At 49.0% G+C, this 22,449-nt stretch overlaps 1 long non-coding RNA gene across 1 annotated transcript; it reads right to left on the reverse strand.

Moving 5' to 3' along the window:
• Positions 1–15,345: 15,345 nt before the first annotated feature.
• Positions 15,346–20,257, reverse strand: LOC145541977 (uncharacterized). The gene is made up of 2 exons (XR_014079483.1): positions 18,051–20,257; positions 15,346–16,618 (listed from the first exon to the last, which is right to left on the reverse strand). It is a non-coding gene; the product is annotated as an uncharacterized LOC145541977 (long non-coding RNA).
• Between the last annotated feature and the right edge of the window lie 2,192 nt (positions 20,258–22,449).

Here is a 22,449-nt window from a genome sequence, read left to right on the forward strand (position 1 = left end):
AAGGTCCTCACAGGCGTCCAGGTGCATGGAATCTAGGTTGTGCTCCACCAGCTTTCTGATCATTTCCTGCCCTGTTGTCTTTGAAGGTTTTGTCCACTGCTTATTCTTCTCCTATAAACACCCACCTCCAGGGTGCCAATGAAGGTGGGTCTGGCTGGTCCACTCTGACAGATCTCTTGCTCCATGCCACCCCAGCTCCTGCCTCATCTGTCTCAGAGATGGGGGTGCCAAAGCCATGGTGGCCCAGGATCCATCTGGAATAACCAGTTAGAGCACCTCCTGGGCATGTCCAGCAGTGAGAACAGAAATAGTTCTGCATGGAAATTCAGAGAACTGGTTCTTAGCCCAGTGTTGCTGTGTGATCTTGGGTTCTCGCTGGCCCTCTCTGAGTTTTACCTGTAAAATGTCCCCAAGGTCCCTTCTGGCTCTGACATCCTGACCCCCTCCCCACCAAATCCTCACCCATCACCAAAGGGAAGCTGAGAAGGAGAAGAAAGGAGAGCTGGCCTGTCCCGAGGTCACCCAGAGCTCAGGGTAACATCAGGGAGGTGAACAGAGCTGATATAGGACCTTGCCTTGGCCCCAAACCATCCAGGGAGGCCTGTGGCCCTGCGGGGAGGAAAGGGAAGCCCCACACTGCTTTAACCACACAGAAACCAGTTGGAGATTTAGAGCCTAAAGTGAGCTTAGAGAAAGAATGGTGCTTATTTGGGTAGTTATGCAAACTGATGGCTGCAAAGACTATTGGGAAAACTGATTATCTGACTGTGTGAAGAAACGAGATTAGGATGAGAAGGGGAAGGGGGGGCTCCACAGTCTGCAGTCATCATCCATCCTTCAGAAATTGGATCCACTGCTTTCCCAGCCCTGCAAAGCCCAGCAAGTTCTTCCCCATCTCAGAGATGTGGCCATCCAAGGCCCAGCAAACGTGGGAGACTGCTCAGGGCCACACAACAAGGTGGACTCAGGGCTGACTGAGACCTGCCCCATCCTAACAGCCTGGGAAGACCCTGCCCTCCTTCTCCAGGGAAGCCCACCTTTCTTAGTCCTGCTACGGGACTGCTCTTTGCTCTTCCCTGGAGGATGGTGTGGTGTGCGTCCTCCAAGATGGAGCCCAGTTATCCTTGCCTCCTGAGAGTCACTCCCTCATGCAGTCCCCTCCCAGGTTATGTGACAAAGTAGATGTGATGAGATGACCTGCTGTGACTTCAAAGCTGGGTCATTAAAGACGCGGCCACATCCAGCCAGCCCCCACACTGTGAGGATGCTCCAGCGGCACTGCTTCTACAAGAAGTCCATGTGCTGAGGACCGAGGCCTCCCCGCCACGCCAGCGTGAACTGGCCAGGCCCGTGAACAAGCCCTCTGGGAACAGGGCCTCTGCAGGTAGGCGGCCCCAGTCAAGCCCTCAGATGGCTGCAGCCCCAGGCCAGCATCTTGACTAAAATGAACTCAGGACCAGAGAATGAGTCTCAGCTAAGCTGTTCCCAAACATCTAACCCTGATAAGCTGAGAGACAATAAATGTTTGTTTGTTTTTTAAGCCACTGTGGGTTTTTTTTTCCCCTAAGATTTATTTATTTATTTTTGGTTGCACTGGGTCTCTGCTGCTGCATGCAGACTCTAGTTGCAGTGAGCAGGGGCTACTCTTCATTGCAGGGCACAGGCTTCTCATTACAGTGGCTTCTCTTGCTGTGGGGCACGGGCTCTAGGCACGCAGGCTTCAGTAGTTGGGGCTCCCTGGCTCTAGAGCACTGGCTCAGTCATTTTGGCACACGGGCTTAGTTGCTCCGAGGCATGTAGGATCTTCCCAGACCAGGGATCGAACTGGTATCCCTTGCATTGCTGCAAGGACAACCAATTCTGCTGCAATTCTTAACCACCAGACCACCAGGGAAGCCCGCCACTGAGTTTTAGGATAATTGTCATATATGGAGAGGTAACTGACACGAGAAGGAACAGGCCAGAGCAGCAGGGAACCCCCTCCCCACCCCACAGCTTGGCTTTCTATTCAGGCCCCCAGGACTTGAAGGAGTTCAGGGTCCTGAGATGGGAGGCTGGGTGGTGAGGGTTAGTTTCCAGCAAAGAGTAAGCAGTGATTTCTAGCAGTGGTTGTGACCATTGAATCATCTGTGTCCCACCAGCGCCTCCGCAGCCACGGCCTGAAGATCCCTAGGGTGCCTAGGGTCCCACGGCCTGAAGATCCCGAGGGTGCCTAGGGTCCCACGGCCTGAAGATCAAGCCCATGGATCTTCACGAGGTGTGAGGACCCTCCACAACCTCAGTTCTGGCCCACAGTCTCCTGTCTCTCCCACCAAGCCCTCCAGCCACATCTCCCAGCCCTGCTGCATCACAGCCCCACAATCCCTACTGTCTTCTCACGCTGGGCCTCTCACTGTTCCCTGGACAAGAAGAGCCCTCCGGGCACCCCACACCCTGGCATATGCTGTTCCCTCATATGGAGCAGGGAGTTCTCGTTAGTCACCTGGCAGTCTCTCGCCTGAAACCTCAGCATAATGGCTGGCCCTCTGGGAAGCATCCAACTGTCTCAGGCCAGTGGGCTCACTCTCGAGCCTGCCCGTGGTACTCACAGCACCTAGTGATGTACGATTCACCTCTCCATCTCTGTCTGTCTCTCTCTGAGAGCAGGGCTCTGCCTTTCTCATCCACAAGCCTTCATCATCACAGGGCTCTGGGCTTGGCATGTTGTCTTTCCCCAATAAACTGTTTTGTTGAATTAATGAATGAATAAACAAACAAATGTATCCTTGAGCAATTCACCCTCATTCTCTGGGGCTCAGTTATTCACCTCTAAAACAGGAATAATCATTCTCCCCTTCCCCGTTCACTTCCCAGCCTGTCATGGTGATCCCCTGGGACAGAGGACATAAACTGTGAAGTGCGATAAAACTAAGGAGGGCTTTCCTTCCCTCTTCCAAGACATCACCACCGCTCTGCCTGACTGCCCTCTCCCCGAGCTTCCGAGCCCAAGGAGCTTTGCAGGACCTTGTGGGAGGAACACAAAAACTTGCCCCTCTCTGTTCCCTGCCCCCCCTCCCTGGAGCAAGTCTATTCCCCATGCAGCCCCCATCTTCCCCAGCACCATGTGGAGGCCCCTTCAGCCATCATCTACTCCCTCTCCTTTCTTTTTCCCCTCGCTCTTTTCAACAAGCAAATTTGAGAAATGGTAAACGTTTTCCCATTATTCAAATGGCATGGAAATTACCTACTTGGCATTCCTCTTTGACATGGAGCCTTTAATTAGCCACTGGCTCCCCAGTCCCCGGGTATTTCTCCTGCTCCACAGCTCCCTCACTTTCTCGGCCCCCTCCCTCCATTAGCATCCTAATCAGAGATGCCCAGGCTTCCAGGGAAGAGAGAGAAGCAGCAGTGTTTCCAGAAAGAGTCCATCCGTGGCTGGAGCAGACGAGCCTGGGTTCCCATCTCTGCTCCCATCACCAAAGCTCCAGTAACCTTGGACTTTTGTGGGTCACACGCAAGTTGGGGGCAGAGGTGAACTCAGATCAGGGCTCTAGTCCCTGTGTATATCTCCAGCCTCTATTCCACAAAGTACCATTGCCCCTGATTCACAGATGCCTTTCCCAGGCTTGCCTGCCCTTGCATATAGGCGTGCTCAGTTGCTCAGTCATGTCTGACTCTTGCTACTCCCTGGGCTGCAGCCTGCCAGGCTCCTTTGTCCATGGAATTTTTCAGGTAAGAATACTGGACCAGGTTGCCATCTCCTCCTCCAGGGAATTTTCCCGACCCAGGGATTGAACCAAGGTCTCCTACATTGCAGGCTGATTCTTTACCACTGAGCCACCTGGGAAACCACTTGCCCTTGGCTCCTGCCCTATTCAGCCTTCCCTCTTTCAAGAGTTTAGCTCCACTGCTCCCTTGCCTATTGCTTTGGGGTGGTTACACCCTGAGGACGCTAGGGATGTGGGAGAGCTGATGTGTGGGGTCAGTTCTCAGCCTGGTAGGATACAGGTGGGTGCCCTGTTCAAATCAAGGCTCAGTTCAAGTCAACACATCTTTATTAGCAGGTGGTGGTTCCTGCAGGTCATCCACAAGGAGTGGATGAGAGGCAACCGGCGCTGGGTGTCACAAGCCTGCAGGACCGTGAGCCACTGTCCTGACTCTAAAGGACTTGGCAAACTGATTGAGAAGACTAGACTGTCACATGGGATCCATCAAGAATAGGAGAGGATGCATAGATTCTGGGCAAGTCGTTCTACCTCTTGGGTGTATTCGTTACAATAACACTCACTGGGGACTTCCTTGGCCGTTTAGTGGTTAAGATTCGGTGCTTCCAGTGCAGGGGTCCAGGTTCGATATCTGTTTGGGGAAGTAGGATCCCACGTGCCAAGTGGCACAGCCAAAAAAAAAGAGCTAACACTTTTGCCACAACAGGTAAATCTAAAATCTCAGGGAAGTGTTGCTCTTGCTCATGATAAAGTCCAAAGCAGCACTAACCGTGTGAGTGCACAGTGCTCCCCACAATCATTGACAGGCTGTGCAGTCCTCAACAGGCAGCTGCCAAGGTCGCCCTGGGCCTGGACGCGTGGCCAGCAAGTGGGAGAGGGAGGCTGGATGCCTTAACCACCTTGGCGCAGGAGTGGCACACAAGTCACATCCCATTAGGGAGAAACAGACTAGGAAATGCAAGCCTGTGGGAGTAACAGACTCCCCGCACAGTGGAGGGGGAACACAGCCAGCTCTCTCTGCCACATAAGCCTCGGTTTTACCATCTGTAAAATGAGGGCAAGGAGGACTGGTGTGAATATCAGGACCAGAAAGAACCTCTCCTCATTTTACAACTGAGTCCACTGAAGTCTGGAAAGTTTCATGATTTGCCCTTGATCACAAAGGCACATTCAATAATCTATGTCTCTGGACTCCCAAACCCATAATAGAAATTCCAGCTATCTCTCACAGAGACCCTCATCACACAGGCCCTTTATAAATGTTATCTCTGATTCTCGAACAGTCTGTGAAGGAGATATCGTGTCCCCATTTTATAGATGAGAACACTGAGGTTCAGAGAAACCCGCTTGCCCAAGGTCACCTGACTGGTGAGTAGCAAAACCAAGAGCTGACCCTTCCCTAGCTCCATCTCCTTTCACTGCACCAACTTCTTCCAAAACAGCTAGTGATGAACCCTCCCTACAACAAGGACCAAGACCCCAGCCCTCCCTGTGTTCTGTCTCCTTACAGCTGAAATCTTATTACCCCACCCATCCTTGACCTCCTGCATAGGAGGTCACACCATGGGCAGCTATCACTATCAAAAACCAGCAGAGGCCCAGGGAGGCTGAACCACTGCCCCAGTCACACAGCATAGGAGGAACTGCAGAAACAGGACTGGGTTTAGCTGTAACTTTCCAGGTAGGGATCCAGGGTTGCTGTGGCACCTTCAGTGTCAGGAACTCAAGTTCCATCTACCTTATTGTTCCATAGCCTCTCTCCTAAGTCCACCTCATGATCCACTGTGGCTGCCCCACAACTAGTCACTACCTCTGCACCACAGCCCTCCTGAAACGAAAAATAGGGGACCAGACTTCACCTCTCCTTTTAAGTACACTTACTAGAAATCGTACATTCCTTTAGCTAGAACCTGGTCACATGGCCATACCTTGCTGTGAGGGAACCTGGGAAATGTAGTCTTTGTTCCGGGTGGCCATGTGTCAGGTTCTTACTGAGGAAGAGGAGAGAATGTATAAAGGAATCCTGCAGTCTCTTTCCCAAGAAACCAGTCTGACTCAGCTCCCAATCCGACACCGGGCTTCTGACAACACGCCAGGTGATGGAAACAAGGGCTGCAGGCTTGGTGCTGCCCCAGAAGAAGATATGATGGGTCCCCAGCTGACTCCTTCCTCTCCAAGAGACTTGGCTCATATTTCTGGCTGTAAGAACTCAGCCCCAGACAGGTGCCTATTGGGAATTAATCCTCAATGGAGTTTCCTGGCTTCCACCTATGGGACTGGCTTATCTGTGCATTGGGAATGGATAAGTGTCCTGCTCCACAGGGGGAGAGAAAAAGGTTGTGCCCTATTCTCTCTCACTGACTCACTCCCCCAAAATAAGTTCTCTGCAGAGAGGTAATTTAATGGGGTCTAAGACCTCTTCTTGCAAAATTCAGACTTAAATTGAAGAAAGTAGAGAAAACCACTAGACCATTCATATATGACCTAAATCAAATCCCTTACAATTATACAGTGGAAGTGACAAACAGATTCAAGGGATTAGATCTGATAGACAGAGTGCCTGATGAACTATGGATGGAGGTTCGTGATATTGTACAGGAGGCAGTGATCAAGACCATCTCCAAGAAAAACAAATGCAAAAGGGCAAAATGGTTGTCTGAGGAAGCCTAACAAATAGCTGAGAAAAGAAGAGAAGCTAAAGGTGAAGAAGAAAAGGAAAGGTATACCCACTTGAATGCAGAGTTCCAAAGAATAGCAAGGAGAGATAGAGCTTTCTTCAGTGATCAGTGCAAAGAAATAGAGGAAAATAATAGAATGGGAAAGACTAGAGATCTCTTCAAGAAAATTAGAGATTCCAAGGGAACATTTCATGCAAAGACGGGCACAATAAAGGACAGAAATGGTATGGACCTAACGGAAGCAGAAGATACTAAGAAGAGGTGGCAACAATACACAGAAGAACTATACAAAAAAGATCTTCAAGACTCAGATAATCACAATGATGTGATCAGTCACCTAGAACCAGACATCCTGGAATGCAAAGTCAAGTGGGCCTTAGAAAGCATCACTACGAACAAAGCTAGTGGAGGTGATGGAACTCCAGTTGAGCTATTTCAAATCCTAAAAGATGATGCTGTAAAAGTGCTGCACTCAATATGCCAGTAAATTTGGAAAACTCAGCAGTGGCCACAGAACTGGAAAAAGTCAGTTTTCATTTCAATCCCAAAGAATGTGCAAAATGCTGGGCTGGATGAAGCACAAGCTGGAATCAAGACTGCCGGGAGGAATATCAATAACCTCAGATATGCAGATGACACCACCCTTATGACAGAAAGCAAAGAGGAACTGAAGAGCCTCTTGATGAAAGTGAAAGAGGAGAGTGAAAAAGTTGGCTTAAAACTCAACATTCAGAAAACTAAGATCATGGCATCTGGTCCCAACAGTTCAGTTCAGTTCAGTTCAGTCACTCAGTTGTGTCCGACTCTCTGCGACCCCATGAATCGCAGCATGCCAGGCCTCCCTGTCCATCACCAACTCCCGGAGTCTACCCAAACCCATGTCCATCGAGTTGGTGATGCCATCCAACCATCTCATCGTCTGTCGTCCCCTTCTCCTCCTGCCCCCAATCCTCCCCAGCATTAGGGTCTTTTCCAATGAGTCAACTCTTCGCTTGAGGTAGCCAAAGTATTGGAGTTTCAGCTTCAACATCAGTCCTTCCAATGAACACCCAGGATTGATCTCCTTTAGGATGGGTTGATTGGATCTCCTTGCAGTCCAATGGACTCTCAAGAGTCTTCTCCAACACCACAGTTCAAAAGCATCAATTCTTCGGCGCTCAGCTTTCTTCACCGTCCAACTCTCACATCCATACATGACTACTGGAAAAACCATAGCCTTGACTAGACGGACTTTTGTTGGCAAAGTAATGTCTCTGCTTTTAAATATGCTATCTAGGTTGGCCATAACCTTCCTTCCAAGGAGTAAGCGTCTTTTAATTTCATGGCTGCAATCACCATCAGCAGTGATTTTGGAGCCCCAAAAAATAAAGCCTGACACTGTTTCCCCATCTATTTCCCATGAAGTGATGGGACCAGATGCCATGATCTTAGTTTTCTGAATGTTGAGCTTTAAGCCAACTTTTTCACTCTCCTCTTTCACTTTCATCAAGAGGCTCTTTAGTTCTTCTTCACTTTCTGCCATAAGAGTGGTGTCATCTGCATATCTGAGGTTATTGATATTTCTCCTGGCAATCTTGATTCTAGCTTGTGTTTCTTCCAGCCCAGCGTTTCTCATGATGTACTCTGCATATAAGTTAAATAAGCAGGATGACAATATACAGCCTTGACGTCCTCCTTTTCCTCTTTGGAACCAGTCTGTTGTTCCATGTCCAGTTCTAACTGTTGCTTCCTCACCTGCATACAGGTTTCTCAAGAGACAGGTCAGATGGTCTGATAGTCCCATCTCTTTCAGAATTTTCCACAGTTTATTGTGATCCACACAGTCAAAGGCTTTGGCATAGTCAATAAAGCAGAAATAGATGTTTTTCTGGAACTCTCTTGCTTTTTCGATGATCCAGCGGCTGTTGGCAATTTGATCTCTGGTTCCTCTGCCTTTTCGAAAACCAGCTTGAACATCTGGAAGTTCACGGTTCACGTATTGCTGAAGCCTGGCTTGGAGAATTTTGAGCATTACTTTACTAGCATGGCAAATAGAAGGGGAAACAATGGAAACAGTGACAGATTTTATTTCTGGGGGCTCCAAAATCATTGCAGATGGTGACTGCAGCCATGAAATTAAAAGATGCTTGCTCCTTGGAAGAAAAGCTATGACCAACCTAGACAGCATATTAAAAAACAGAGACATTACTTTGCCGACAAAGGTCCATCTAGTCAAAGCTGTGGTTTTTCCAGTAGTCATGTATGGATGTGAGAGTTGGACTATAAAGAAAGTTGAGTACCAGTGAATTGATGCTTTTGAATTATGGTGTTGGAGAAGACTCTTGAGAGTCCCTTGGACTGCAAGGAGATCCAACCAGTCCATCCTGAAGGAAATCAGTCCTGAATATTCATTGGAAGGACTGATGCTGAAGCTGAAACTCCAATACTTTGGCCAGCTGATGCGAAGAACTGACTCATTGGAAAAGACCCTGATGATGGGAAAGATTGAAGTTGGGAGGAGAAGGGGACGACAGAGGATGAGATGGTTGGATGGCATCACCAACTCAACTGACATGAGTTTGAGTAAGCTCCCGGAGCTGGTGATGGACAGGGAAGCCTGGTGTGCTGCACTCCACGGGGTTGCAAAGAGTCAGACATGACTGAGCAAGTGAACTGAACTGAAGCCCTCTTCCCCTAACTTCCCCCTGGAACCACACTGTTATGGTTAGTTTTGTAAGACAACTTGACTGGGACACAGGGCTTCCAGACATTTGATCCAGGGTTACTCTGGGTGTGTCTGTGAGAGTGTTACTGGATGAGATTAACATTTGAATTGGTAGACTGAATAAAGCAGACTGCCCTCCCTAATGAGGGGGCTTCCCCACTGGCTCAGACTGTAAAGAATCTGCCTACAACGCAGGAGACCTGGCTTCAATCCCTGGGTCATGTAGAACCCTTGGAGAAGGTAATGGCTACCCATTCCAGTATTCTTGCCTGGAGAATCCCATGGACAAGAGGAGTCTGGAGGGCTACAGTCCATGGAGTTGTAGAGTCAGACACTAACCGAGCAACTAACACACATTCCCTAATGTGTGCGGGCCTCATCCGATCAGTTGTGCTTGTGCTTAGTCACTCAAGCTGTCTGACTCTTTGCGACCCCAAGGACTGTAGGAGCCTTGCCAGGCTCCTCTGTCCATGGGATTTTCCATGCAACAATACTGGAGTTTGTTACCTTTTCCTCCTCCAGGGGATCTTCCCGACCCAGGGATCAAACCTGCATCTCCTGTGTCTCCTGCATTGCAGGTGGATTCTTTACCCGCTGAGCCATTGGGGAAGCCCATCCAATCAGTTAAAGGGCTGAATAGAACAAAAAGACTGAGTAAGAGGGAACTCCTCCCGCCTGACTATTCAAGCTGCGACATTGGTTTTTCCAGCCTTCAGACTCAAAACATTAGCTCTTTTGTGGGTCTCAAGCCTGGCAGCTCTCGGACTAGAACTCACACCATCAGTTCTCCTGGCTCTCAGGCTTTTGAACTTGGTCTTCAACTGCACCAACAGCTCTCCTGTCTCCATCTTGCCAACTGCAGACCTCAGCCTCCATAACTGTATAAGCCAATTCCTCAACATAAACAAGCATATTATTTATTTATTCACTTACTATACATAATAAAATATATCTCCATCCTATTGGTTCCATTTCTCTGGAGAACCCTGACTTGTGCACATACCTGCTTGAGGACCAGGTGAACTGGGGTCACTGGGCCAGCCCTGAGCTCCACTTTTTCTCAGCTGGCAGCTTCACAGATCACCTAACCTGCCTGAGCCTTGGCTTCCTCACCTAAAATGTGGCATCATCATAGCTGACTCATGAGACTGGTACAAATATTGGATTAAATGAGATTACCAACAAAGTTCTGTATAGTCAAAGCTATGGTTTTTCCAGTAGTCACGTATGGATGTGAGAGTTGGACCATAAAGAAGACTGAGCACCAAAGAATTGATGCTTTCAAACTGTGGTGCTGGAGAAGACTCTTGAGAGCCTCTTGGAGTGCAAGGAGATCAAACCAGTCAATGCTAAAGGAAATCAACTCTGAATATTCATTAGAAGGACTGATGCTGAAGCTAAAGCTCCAATACTTTGGCCACCCAAAGTGCAAACAGCTGACTCACTGGAAAAGACCCTGATGGTAAAAGGAGACTGAAGGTTAAAGGAGAAGGGGCCAGCAGAGGATGAGATGGTTAGATAGCACCACTGACTCAATGGACATGAATTTGAGCAAACTGTGGGAGACAGTGAAGGACAGGGGAGTCTGACATGCTGCAGACCATGGGGTCGAAAAGAGTCAGATGCAACTTAGTGGGTGAACAACAACAACCTAAATGAGAGGTCTGTCACATGGTGGATATTTCCCTTTCCTTCGCCCACCCCCACCCAGGATACAGCCCAATGAATTGGCGAGCAAGCAGTGGCTCTATGCTTCTGGAGGTAAAAGTTATCTTGGATTCATGTATCCATATGGGGGCATGCACAAATATGGACACGCCTTCCCTGGAGCAGCCCACAGCCCAGCCTCCCTTGACAGATTAGAATCCAAGTTCCTCAGCCCGGTGTCCTTGGGTTTTATGAGGATTTTTGCATTACGTGAATTTGACACCATGATAAAAAGAGATCAATAAAGTCTCACTTCATAGGCAAAATTTGAAATAATGTGTATCCCAAACATTTTTTAAACATGAAGGATGTTAAAGCTGGCAGTGAATTGTGAACTAAGTTTTCACACTCGCCACATGGCAATGCCACTTTAGCAGATGAACCGGAACACCTACCAACCTCTGTCAGGACTTGCCCCCCAAAGCCCTTCCCACACCAAGGCAGGATTTATACATTTCTGAGATGCCTCCTCTTCTTATTTTTCCCGTTGGGGCTTTCCTCTCATCTTCATTCTGGCTCACCCAGAAGGCTGGCAGGGGTGGCCTTGGCTAGAGGCCCCTGTGGCTGTATCCCCCCAGCCCCACCCCCCAACCCCACCCAGCTGTGACAGTGTCATCCATCTGAGTAACCCAGGACCTCAGGGCCACCCCAAACACTACATTCTCTAGATTAAGAGAGAACTGGAGTGAGACAGAGGGAGACCCCATAGAGGCATATTGGCAGGAGGGCCTTTGATCCATCGTGATAAAGACTGATGGTGCTTTGAAAGCCCTTTATGGTGTTAAAACATTTCTGCCCCTTCTCTGGGCAGAGCACTCAGGAGAGGAGGCTGAGGTCCTGATTCTGTCACTACCCGGAAGTGAGGCCAAGGCCTCAAATCCCTCAGCAGTGACACCAGGAGGGATTAGTAGACCCTCATGGTCTCCTCCAGGCTGATTGATGATGCGCATGGTGGACACATGTCTCTTTTGCACACCAGCACACACACACCCACACACCCTTCCCTTTAGCTTAACCTCCCTGTTGGGAAGCCCCTGACTATGTGTGCTGGGGGCAAGGGTGGAGAGTCCCCTCTGGGAGAGCATCCTTACTGGGCTGGCCTGCAGCGGGCAGCTGTCTGTCCTCTTCTTGCTCCATAGGTGCTCCTGGGTTCCTGCTGTCCTCAAGACTAGCCTGCCCACCTCCTTAGGGTCCAGGGAGGCCCTGTGAAATTTACATTCCCATTTTGTTAGTTGTCCAGAGTTTCCATTGCTGCAGATAACCTGGCTGATACATAAGCCACGCCCATGCCCTGAGCACACAGAACCGTTCTTTAGGATGGTGCACCTGCCCTATAGTACATCCTTTCATTTTTCCCTGTCTCCACTCCTTTTCATGATTATCAGTTATTGACGTCTTTCCCTATTTTTTAAGGAAGATATAGAAGGCAGTAAAGCCAGGATGAACTATTAAGAAGTATGGGGTTCAGAGAAATTAAAGAAGACCTAACTAAAAACAGAAAAATGATGTATAGGGACTTCTCTGGCAGTCCAGTGGTTAAGACTTCACTCTCAGTGCAGGGGACGCAGGTTCTATCCTTGTTTGGGGAACTAAGATCCCACATGCCGTGCTCATCATGGCCAATTAAAAAAATATTTTTTTTAAAAAAAGAAGTATAGCCTGGAAGGTAGCTCCTCTCCAAAAAATAAATCATAATCAACAGAACTGGACTGCTTTGAATCAGACTGTGTTCATCCAACAGCCCTCTGCTGAGTGCCAGCTGGGTGCCAGGCACCGTGCTAGGCAGGGGGACATGCGTGAATATGGACACATCTACTCTAGAGTAGCCCACATCCAGCCTCCCTCAACAGATTAGAACCACTGTCCTCATGTTTTATGAGATTTTTCATTATATGAATTTGACGCCATGATATAAAGAGATTAATAAAGTCTCACTTTATGTGCAAAATTTGAAATAATATGTATCCCAAACATTTTTTCTAAGCATGAAGGACATCGAAGCTGGCACTGGATTGTAAACTATATTTGCAAGCCCACCACACGGCAACACCACTTTAGCAGATGAACAGGAACACCTACCAACCTCTGTTAGTATTTGTCTTAAATTATGCAGCTTTCTGAATTATACAGGGCCTTCTGGAGCGTGTGTTTCTCACATGAGGTGACAGGTCTGGTGTTCAGAGTTCTAGCTGTGGCATCAGAGTACCAGGATTCTACTCCTGGCTCCACCACTGTGTGATCTTGGCCCAGGCTCTTGAGCCTCTCTGCCTCAATTTCCCCACATGCACAATCAAGATAACAGTGCTGCCTCTAGGGGGCGTGTGTGCATGTGTGCATGCTCAGTCACTTCAGTCCTGTCCGACTCTCTGTGACCCTGTGGACTGTAGCCCCCCAGGCTCCTCTGTCCACGGGATTCTCCAGGCAAGGATACTGGAGTGGTTTGCCATGCCCTTCTCCAGGGGATCTTCCCAACCCAGGGATCGAACCCACAACTCTTGCCTTGGCAAGTGGGTTCTTTTCCACTAGCGCCACCTGGGAAGCTCTCCAGGGGCCTTAGAAGGATTAAATGCGTTCTTCCAGGCAACATGCTCTGGAGACAGCCTGCAGCGACTGGAGCAGGCCGTGTTCTCGGCATCTCCCCAGGCTATGGGTTGGCAGGAAGGGGTCATCAACACCCACATTATTATGAGGAACATGAACTGCTGCCCAGAATAGAAGCAGTTGCCTCAGCTCCCTGTACGACCTTGACCCTTGAGTTCCCCGAGGTCGCACAGCTACTAGACACGTTCCCCCCCCTCAACCCCCTTTATTATGGCTGTGCTGGGTCTTGGTTGCAGCACACAGTCTTCTCATTGTGATGTGTGGGCTTCTCTTGTTGCAGAGTCCAAGGTCTCTAGAGCACACATGCTTTCCTAGTTGCAACAGAAGGGCCTCTCTAAATGCAGCATGCGGGCTTTAGGTGGCCCACAGCATGTGGGATCTTAGTTCCCTGATCAGGAATCGAACCCACATCCCCTGCACTGGGGGACAGATTCCCAACCACTGGACCAGGAGGGAAGTCCCCCTGGAGATCTTCTTTACAGAGGCTGGGCCCTCCCATTCCAGCCACATCACTAAGCTTTCTGGCCCAGGGGGCTATGGTGTCATCCAGACCCTTGACCCTGACCATCTTTGTGCTCTTATTTCAGGAAATTCACAGACACTCTAGACTCTTAACAGAGCCACATCTTCATCCAGAGGAGGAAGCTAAGCAGATACAATGGATCCCAGAGCCAAGCTTCTCGCCAGCACCCCGTGGTTCCAAAAGCCTGCCTTTCTAAAGGGCTCATCATAGTTTTTTTAAGTCAATCTAACGTGATAAATCCTATCCTGAAGCTTACTCTGGGGAAGTAAAGGAGGTCAGGAGGACTAGGGAGGCCTCCCCAGAGGGAGGTGCATCTTGAATAAACCCAAGGAGCCTGGTGACAGGATGGGGGTGCCATAGATCAGGCAGGGGGAACAAAGGTGTGGAAAAGAAAGCACTTGGCACATTCTCGGAATTGCCAGTAGCTCCACGCATGATGGGAAGGAAGTCCACCAGGGTCTCACTCACTTCAGTGAAGTGAATTCTGCAGCAAGTGAAGGGGGCTCAGGGAAACCCTCTCAGAGGGGTCCATGGCCTTCTTTGTGCTGCGGCTGCCTCTGGCAGTCTGGTAAAGTCCATGGGATTTTGCCTTTAAAAGCGTAAGACAAAGTATATAGAACTGCAAAGGGAACCAATTACAGCAAAAATAGTTCTTACTTTCCAAAGATTTTTAAAAATAAATGTGAGCTCCTAGTAATATATGAGGCTCTTTATCAATGCATTAAATGACAAGACCTAGTGGCAGGAAGTAGGGCTGAGCAAAAAATTGTTTTTCAAGATATGAGAAAAACTATGATATGATGAGAAAGCACCTATGATTTCTATTGGTGACAAAGCCCCAGTACTGCTAATTCTGCTGTGATTCGTTGCCAACATTCATAATAAATAATATTATACTCAAGTGCATAAGAATAATGTACCCAACTACAGTTAAAAGTTAGGGGAAATGAAGATGTAATGTTTTCAAATCCAAGTTCCTGGAGCCCCGGAATTCTCTCCTTTGTTCCCCTGGGATCCCCAGGATGCCAGAAACAAAACCCTCGCCTTACAAGGAGACCCGGTTTTGTTTCCAGAGCACAGGGTTAAGCGCATTGACCGCTTGCTCCATTACTGCGCCAAAACCCCAGCTGTCCGGTGCCTCCGTTTCCTGGGAGAATCAAATGAATTGACACAGGGGCTTCCCTCGTGGTCCAGTGGTTAAGAATCCGCTTTCCAGAGCCAGGGACATGAGTTTGATTTCTGGTCAGGGAACTAAGATCTCATATGCCCTGGGGAACAAAGCTTGAGTACAGTAACTACTGAATCCGCATGCTCTGGTACCCACATGCCACAACTAGAGAGAATTCCATGCACCATAACTAGAGAAGCCCGAGCACTGCCATACGAAAAGCATGCATGCCAGAATGAAGACCCAGAGCAGCCAAAGTAAAAATAAATAATTTTTTTAAAAATTTTAAAAGAGCTTAAAAAAATGATTCATGTTGATGTTTGGCAGAAACCAACACAATTCTGTAAAGCAATTATCCTTCAGTTTAAAAATAAATTTTTAAAAAATGAGTTGACACACATAAAGAAGTCAGAATCATGACTTATAGTAGGGGACATAGTAGGGCATCAATAAATGAGAGTTCACTCCTTTCATTCTTATTCTCAGCCCCCAAAGACAATGGGGAAGAGAAACTCGCAGAGGGGGATGCGTTATTTAGCAATACTAACTGATGTCACGTTAATAAGCACACATTGCACAATTAGCAGAGTTATTTCAATTCTGAGGTTTGTTTGACTAGAAAAGCCTCACATTTGTCCTTCCCCATATTCTCTGCTAATTACAACGGCTGCCGTCCATTGCAGCTGCCACACGACCGCTGCATCTAAAGTAGTCTTTAAGGCAGCATAATGGCGTGTGCTGACTAATTGGCCATCCCGCTCAGATGAATGGAGTCAGATGGCAGAGGCTGGCCAGGACTGAGCCCTAGGACCCCAAACTGCACAGCCCCAGGGAGCTCTCAGGCCTCCAACTGCCCTCCCAAGCTGCCCCTTTAGACCAGGCCACAAGAGGGGGTATAGATAGGAATGCTGAACAAATTGGCCCTGGGGACCCTAACTGGGGCCAGCCCTGCCGCTAACTTGCTGTGCAACCATGACTTGGCCCCTAAACGTCTCTGGGCTGCACTTTAATCATCTACAAAATGAGGAAGTGGAGGCTCTTAAGGATCCTTCTAGCTCCCACCCACCTTACTGTACTTTGATTATTCCATGGCAGGTTCTCTTTAGAGTGATTGGTAGTTCTGCCCAGTCCCCTGGGGGCATCACAGGCAGCCTGAGGGTGAGGAAGTATGAGAGGAGATTGGCAGAGACAGTGGTGCTCAGGGAACATTCCCAACTTTCTTGCAGTTAGATGAGGCCACATAACCGGTTCTGGCCCAGGGCTGTGAGCAGAGGTGACCTGTGTCACTTCCGGAGCAAAGCAAAGAGCTGGCTCATGGTTGCCCCACAGCCTCTCCTCATGCTGCGCTCATGAAGCTTTGAGGGGAGATGAGGAATTGAGCTGAGATGCGAGCAGCACAGATTGCCAAGTTGCCCCTTGGAGGAGACAGCCAATGGACTTTGCAGCAGAGGTAAGAAGTAAACCTTAACTGTGTTACGGCGTTAAAGATTTGCAGGTGGGACTTCCTCGATGGTCCAGTGGTTAATAATCCACCTGCCAATGCAAGGGAAAGAAAGTGAAGTCACTCGGTTGTGTCTGACTCTTTGCGACCCCATGGACTGTAGCCTACCAGGATCCTGCATCCACGGGATTTTCCAGGCTAGAGTACTGGAGTGGGTTGCCATTTCCTTCTCCAGGGGATCTTCCCAACCCAGGGATTGAACCTGGGTCTCCTGCATTGTAGGCAGACGCTTTACTGTCTGAGCCACCAGGGACACGAGTTCAATTCCTGGTCCAGGACAATTCCACATGCTGCAGGGCAACTAAGCCCGTGTGCCACAACTACTGAGCCCCATGCCCTATCGCGGATGCTCTGCAACAAGAGAAGCCATAGCAATAGGAAGCCTCTCACAGTAACCCAGCACAGCCAAAAATAAAGAAATAAAAAAATTTTTAAAGATTTACAGGCTATTGTTACTATAACTTAACCTGGCCTCTCACATCATACAGTTGTTTTCCCAAAAGTATTCAAATGATGGGCTTTTTAATAAAGGATTTAGGAAGTAACTGATTCACAGTACTCATAGAAAAAGAGGTGTATTATGTATAGCAAGATCCCCTGGAGGAGGAAATGGCAACTCGCTCCAGTATTCTTGCCTGGGAAATCTCATGGACAGAGGAGCCTGGCAGGCAAAAGTTCATGGAGTCTCAAAAGAGTCAGACACGACTGAGTGACTAAACAAGAACAACAATAGCAAGAGGGAGTGGACTTTCTCACAATAAGGCTGGCTCAACAACAAGATGGAGAAGGCAGTGGCACCCCACTCCAGTACTCTTGCCTGGAAAATCCCATGGACGGAGGAGCCTTGTAGGCGCAGTCCATGGGGTCGCCAAGAGTTGGGCATGACTAAGCGACTTCACTTTCACTTTTCACTTTCATGCATTGGAGAAGGAAATGGCAACCCGCTCCAGTGTTCTTGCCTGGAGAATCCCAGGGATGGCAGAGCCTGGTGGGCTGCCGTCTATGGGGTTGTACAGAGTCAGACACGACTGAAGCAACTTAGCAGCAGTAGCAGCAACAAGATGAGTGATCCTCTCAAGGCCCCCTCACCAGGCTCCCCATAACCTTTCGAGTCAGGAACTTAAAAACAACTTTAGTGTACCAGAAATCTATAAGTAGTCCCAACCATGGGAACCAGAGTAGAGAATGAGAGATCAGACATTTTCAATTTTCACTTGGTGAGTTACAAAGGGGAAAAAAATGGGTCCAGTGATGGAAGACTCATGCAATGAATTTGAATTTCAAAACTGGAAAGAAAGTGTTTGGGTACGAGTTTTACTCTCTCAAGAAGGACAGTGAAGAAGAATGAAGTCCAGTTGGGTTTTCCCCCTTCTCAGCCACAAATCTTTCCCCAGAGGTTTCCTTCCCTTCGCCTTCTCCTGGAGGGGACTCCAGGATGTGGGAAAGAAATAGCTCGTTTCTCACCTCTACAGGGTGAAGGAGTCCTACAGAACTTGTGCTTCATTTAAAAACAAAACAAAAAAACTCAAAGGTCTTGAGTTAGGAAATCATTCTGGATTGCCCCAATCCTAAATCAAAGACCCTAGCATCAATCATGAGCCTACAGCAGCACAGAATTCCACAGTCAGAAGAATCTTAAAGCAACAGAAGAGTCCTGGGGAGAAAGAAAAAAAAAAAAAAAACACAGGACAGCAAAAAAGCAGGGTCAGCAGCCTGCTCAGCCCCAAGCCTAACCCACAGAGGGGCCATTGGCTACTTCTTCTTCTTCTTCTTCTTCTTCTTCTTATTGGAGATGCCCAGGTGAGAGGCAAGCCAGCCCCTAGCCTGCCGCTTCCCTGTGCTCAAGCTTCATGCCCAGACAGTGCAGTGAGCGGTGAGCAAGCTTTCCTTGTGCAGCAAATAAATAAATAAATAGTGTGACTTTGTGTTTGAAGGACGAATGCCAAGTTTCCTCTCCAGGGCCCTCTCCCAAACCTCCGTATATCACCTCCACATGACCAAGCTGTCAGGCCTGCCACCCTGAGCTCTGCTTGGCTGTGATAAACACAAGACAACACGTTTCCTACCCCCTCAGGCCCTGCAATCAGGGAGAAGTGGGGCTGGAAAAAAACCCATCCAAGCCATTCCGGGATTTATGTTTGAAACTGTTTTCCTTTGTCAGGGGAGAAAACAACCAGATGTTCCTAAAGGTGAACCCTGTAAATCAGGGCAGATGTGTGGGTGCATCTCGTCCTCTTTGGCAACTTGGCTGGGTTTGGTTTTGCACCCGCTCCTGGCTGTGCACACCCACACACCCACCCCGCCACCTCCGTTTGACTTTCCTACCTCTTATCTGGCTTTGAATCAGCCTCAACCCCTTCCCGAGGAAGTCTTCCCAGATTATGCTCATCAGGATTTCCCTGGTGGTCTAGTGGTTAAGAATTCACCTTCCAATGCAGGGGACACAGGTTTGCTCCCTAGTCCAGGAACTAAGACCCCACGGGTTTACAGGGCAACTAAGCCCACATGTCACAACTAGGGAGCCTTCACACTGCCACAAAGACCCTACGTGCTGCAACTAAGACCCAAAGCAGCCAAATAAATACATATTAAAAAAAAAAAAGATTATGCTCATCTATTGCCCAGCCTTTTAACTTGGGCCCTTTCTCAGCTCCCCAATGTGTTTAGGTCATTCTGTAATTGTTTACTCTCTTCTTTCCATAAATGGCCCAGGAACTCACAGAGAGTGCTCATTGCCTCCCCCACCAGACCAGGAGCTCCCCCAGGACAGGGCTTGTCTCCCTCATCTGTCCAGGCCCTCCTCAGGACGGAAAGCTTGCCTCCCCAACCCTAACCCTTTGGCAGGTCGATCACCCTGCTTTAGAACTCAGGGGGAACAACGTGACTGCACCTTCTAACTCAAGGGTTCTAACAAGGGGACATGGTGAAGTATGAAAGCACTTACCAAATCTCTGGACATACTTGCACTTTTCTGGAAAGAGGATCCATCTCTGTCACGTGATCCTCAGATGGATCTCTTCAGAGGCAGAGTGAGACCTCTGGAAGCGCCAAGCCCTGAATGGATGGTGAGCCCGGTGCCCTATTCTCATCTGCCACATGTGCTTCCAAATCAAAACAGCACTGAACTCTGAAACACAAAGCTTCCGTGATCCACAAGTTCATCAGAGCTAAACTTTATTTTTTGCTAATGCCCTTAGAGCATGCTAAGTCTCCTTACAGGGTGACCCCATACCCGGCCTGCTACACAGGAAAGGTTAATGCCGGTGGCTGCCAGGATGGACGTGGAGAAATAGAACACGCCCCTCCCAACCCCTGATGCAGAGAGGCAGGTGGGGAACCAGGCTAAGTGTCTCCCCTGGGAACCACTGCTTCCCCAGCCAGGATAGGGGCAGAGAAGGTGGGGCCGTTCTTATGTGTTCTGAGCCGGAACGAGACACCGAGGATGAGACTCGAATGTCAGCCGGGCTCTGCTTGGCTTGGGAACCACCGAGCATGCTCCTCCCCAAACACCCGCCCCTCATCCTGCCTCCAGCTCTCGGAACCTAGGAAAGGCCCTGACAGGCTCCAGTAAATGGAGGATTTGAGAACTCTTAAAAAAATCCCCCTCCACCCTTGAAAAGCCATCAGCCTTGAGTCTGGTGGCTTCATACACATCAAATCCACTTCAGTGCCCAGCCCCACCAATCACACCTTGCACACAGCCCTGGAAGTCAAATCTCCCAAAGCCAGGGGTCAAGGTCAAGCCTGAGACCCCCACTTCCCAATCTTCCCAGGGCTGGGAGACCAACAGGAGACTCACAGAAGATGCTGGGTGAAGAAGCAGCAGGGGCTCCAGATTGGGAGTCGGGAAAACTAGTTCCAGGCCACAGTTTAGCCACCGCTGCGCTATTCAACCCTGGGCAAGCCACTACACTCTCCGGCCCCCACTCTCTTCGTCCATACAGCAAGGGGGCAGGGGCGGCTCAGCCACCGGCGTGCTGACCACTTCAGTGTGTCTTGGTTAGGAGTGTATACCACAGAGAGGGCTGGACTAGGAGCACTCATCTCAGAGCCTTTTTTCCACCTCCTAGGGATATCAGTCTAGTCTTCCCAAAGCCCCAGGATACCAGCCAGCACTCTCCCCAAAGTGGGCATTTGCCTTAGGAAGGAACCTTTCATTTCCTGGGAGAATGAACAAGAAGACAGCAGCTTGGCCCCTGGCGGAAGTGCAGACAGAGGGTAGGAACAAAGAGGGTTGAACTCTAGTTGCCTTGAAAGGGGGTTGATGCTAGTGTGCCTCAGGGGTGAGTTGTGACTGGTGAAACCTTACTGGGCAAGGCGTAGAGAGCATCCTAAAAACCTGGCAGTTGTGATTTCCTTTGGGCCCCAAGGGCTTTCACTCTGTTGAGAAGGAAGGGAAGTACCAAAATGTGAACAGGATATGGGAGGAAAATAAGGATTTTTCCAGTAGTCATGTATGGATGTGAGAATTGGACCATAAAGAAAGCTGAGCACTGAAGAATTGATGCTTTTGAACTGTGGTGTTGGAGAAGACTCTTGAGAGTCCCTTGGACTGCAAGGAGATCCAACCAGTCCATCCTAAAGGAGATCAGTCCTGGGTGTTCATTGGAAGGACTGATGTTGAAGCTGAAACTCCAATACTTTGGCCACCTCATAACAAGAGTTGACTCATTGGAAAAGACCCTGATGCTGGGAAGGATTCGGGGCAGGAGGAGAAGGGGACAACAGAGGATGAGATGGCTGAATGGCATCACCGACTCGATGGGCATGAGTTTGGGTAAACTCCAGGAGTTGGTGATGGACAGGGAGGCCTGGTGTGCTGCGATTCATGGGGTCGCAAAGAGTCGGACACGACTGAGCGACTGAACTGAACTGAACAGATAATAGTGATGGAGCACCTACTGTCTACCAGGCAAACCCTATGACAGAGATGCTAGTATTATTCCCATTTTACAGATGAAGAAACTGAGACTCAGAGAGGTTCAGCAAATTTCCCAAGGTCACACAGCTAGTAAGTAGCAGAGCCTGGATAAGAGCAAAGACAAAATATTGTGGGTATCAGGTGAGAGGCTTCCTGAAGGAGCTGGCTTCTGACCTGAGCCTTTGAAAGACAGGGGCAATTTGAACATGCAAATACTTATGGAAGGGGAAATAAGAAATTCTGTTGACTGGATAGCCAATGGGAATTTGCTGTATTACTCAGGGAATTCAAACCGGAGCTCTGTGACAACCTAGAGGGGTGGGATGGGAAGGAGGTAGCAGGGAGGGTCAAGAAGGAGGGGACATATGTGTCCCTATGACTGATTGTTGTTGGTGTTTGGCAGAAACCAACATAATACTGTAAAGCAATTATCCTTCAATAAAAAAATAAATAAATTTAAAATTAAAAAAAAAAGAAAGAAATTCCATTAACTGGACGTTCCAATAGCACTTGGCCCCTAGTCTCTGCCAGAACCACCAAGCACAGCCCCAGGAGAGCGGCAGAACCCAGGCCAGCCTCCTGACCAGCAGCGCTGATAGAGGAGGCAAGAAGGATGAGGGGCCGCGTGGGAGGGAGCAGGCAGGAAGAAGAAGAAGGCTTCCCAAACCAAGTCTTGGCTGAGCTCCTGGGAACGGGGCAAAGGGAAAGCCAGAGGGCAGCGGGGCAGTTGCCCGCAGATCAGGGAGGAGGGCACGTGGCACGCATGGGGGAGGGGAAGGCCGTCTCCCCAGCACTCCAAGAATTAAAACCCCAGTGGTGACCCGTGCACACTCGGAACACTGTGCAGACATAAACCACAGTGCTGGGGAGGATATTTATTGACGTGGGAAGAATGTTCACGTATATTTCAAGTGAAAAGGCAGGTTGCAAAATAATATGTAT

This window comes from Giraffa tippelskirchi, chromosome 3, assembly GCF_054371585.1.
Source record: "Giraffa tippelskirchi isolate mGirTip1 chromosome 3, T2T-mGirTip1v1.2.pri, whole genome shotgun sequence".
In the NCBI taxonomy this organism is placed as follows: Eukaryota; Metazoa; Chordata; class Mammalia; order Artiodactyla; family Giraffidae; genus Giraffa; species Giraffa tippelskirchi.